The 1,930-nt window shown below is 40.7% G+C and overlaps 1 protein-coding gene across 1 annotated transcript in view; it reads left to right on the top strand.

The window, feature by feature from the left end:
- Nucleotides 1-1,930, top strand: part of LOC117168853 (cleavage and polyadenylation specificity factor subunit 5) — a 154,072-nt gene that overhangs the window by 150,977 nt on the left and 1,165 nt on the right. The gene's annotated exons all lie outside the window — the stretch shown is intronic.

Raw genomic sequence — 1,930 nt, 5'->3', positions numbered from 1 at the left:
AATATTATGCCATGTGCATCCCAAAATACGGAGGCCATAACCTTTCCGACCCATTGTTGCGTTTTTGGATGCTTCGGAGCACTTTGGCCCGGTGGAACCCACAGTTTTGCCTGTTGCGTTGATTCAGGCGTGTAGTAGTGGATCCAGGTTTCATCCATGGTTATGAATCGGCGCAAAAAATTGGTCGGCTTACGCGAAAATAATGGCAAATTTTTCTGGGAAGTTGTCACACGAATTCGTTTTTGGTCGACTGAGCAAACGCGGCACCCATCGCGCGCAGAGCTTCTTCATGCCCAAAACTGAATGCACGATATTGCCCACACGTTCAAATGATATGCCTATAGCATTAGCTACCTCTCTCAATTTCACTTTGGGATCATTCAACATCATATCATGGATTTTTTCGACATTTTCTGGTGTAGTGACCTCTTTTGGGCGCCCAGATCGTTCAGCGTCAACTGTGCTCGTACGGCCACAACGAAACTCGGTAAACCACTTATGAATCATTCCAATCGACGGTGCAGAGTCCGGGTAATACTTATCCAGCTTAGCCTTGATCTCGGATATCGTTTTCTTGCGAAGATAGTAGTGTTTGATCAAAACTCGAAACTCAGATTTTTCCATATTAAAAAAAACTCGGAGGTTAGTCGCTTCTCAGTGCTGTAACTTGTAAATGCGTAAACATAAATGGCTGACGTTTTGACAGGCGTCATTTGAAGGATCAAGCTCGACGAAAATGGTTCACATTAGTGAATACTAATGCCATCTCTTAGAATTTTCAGGTACTTATCAGACTGCCTAGTACATGATGTATATATTATCCAGAAAAATAAGATTCTCAAATTCCTGAATTTGTTTCAAAAATTGTTTTTCACAGGTTGTCCAGACGTCCTTTCTTGGGAGCACATATACTTTTTCGATATATGTCCTTGTATTTTGTTTGATGCCTCGGGTCGAGGTTAATAACTTTCGTCGTTTGACAAAGTTACATGGATTTACCTCATTAGCCACGACGTTTGCATTCACGCAGTCCTTCTCTCATAGAAATTGTGCTAATGGAAGATGGAGTGGGACTCCGAAAGTCGAAAATGAACGGACCTCTTTCTAACGTGTGTCGATAGAAAAAGAGATCCGTTAGATTTTCGACTTCGAAACGGCCCTGGAGTCCTACTGCTGATCGTATGCAAAGATCATAACCTGGTATATATTCGGTTTATGTTTCCTATTCCTATGTACGACGGTAGTTCAATATGTCCTTAGAATGAAGTATAAAAACAATTTTTTTTGGGTAAATTTTTTTTATTTTTCAACATAATCTCCTTGGAGCTCTATACACTTGGTCAATCGCTTTTCAAGTTTTTTTAATCTTTCAGAAAAGTGCGTTTTCGGAAGTTCCTCAAAATAAGCACTTACAGAGGAAATGACGTCTTCGTTGTCTGGAAATCTCTGTCCACCGAGCCATTTTGTCAAGTTTGGAAATTAGAAAAAGTCACTGGGGGCTAAATCTGGTGAATACGGTGGGTGTTCGACCAATTCGAATTTTAGTTCTTCAATTTTAGCCATTGAAACGAAGCATGTGTGAACTCGGGCGTTGCCGTGATGAAAGAGAATTTTTTTTCTCGCCAAATGTGGTCGTTTTTTTTTAATTTCTTCTTTTAGCTGCTCTAATAATGATGCATAATATTCACCAGTGATTGTTTTACCCTTTTCCAAGTAGTCAATAAGTATAATTCCACATGCATCCAAAAAAACTGTAGCCATAACCTTACCAGCTGACTTTACGGTCTTTGCCTTCTTTGGAGCTGGTTCGCCTGTGGAAATCCACTGCTTGGGTTGTTCCTTTGTCTCAGGAGTGTAATGGTGTATCCATGTTTCATCCACAGTCACAAATCGACGAAAAAATTCCTCACGATTCCGACTTATGCGCGCC

This window comes from Belonocnema kinseyi, chromosome 3 (genome assembly GCF_010883055.1).
Source record: "Belonocnema kinseyi isolate 2016_QV_RU_SX_M_011 chromosome 3, B_treatae_v1, whole genome shotgun sequence".
Lineage (NCBI taxonomy): Eukaryota > Metazoa > Arthropoda > Insecta > Hymenoptera > Cynipidae > Belonocnema > Belonocnema kinseyi.
The sequence above is the reverse complement of the archived record's forward strand: the minus strand, read 5'-3'. Positions and strand labels throughout refer to the sequence as shown.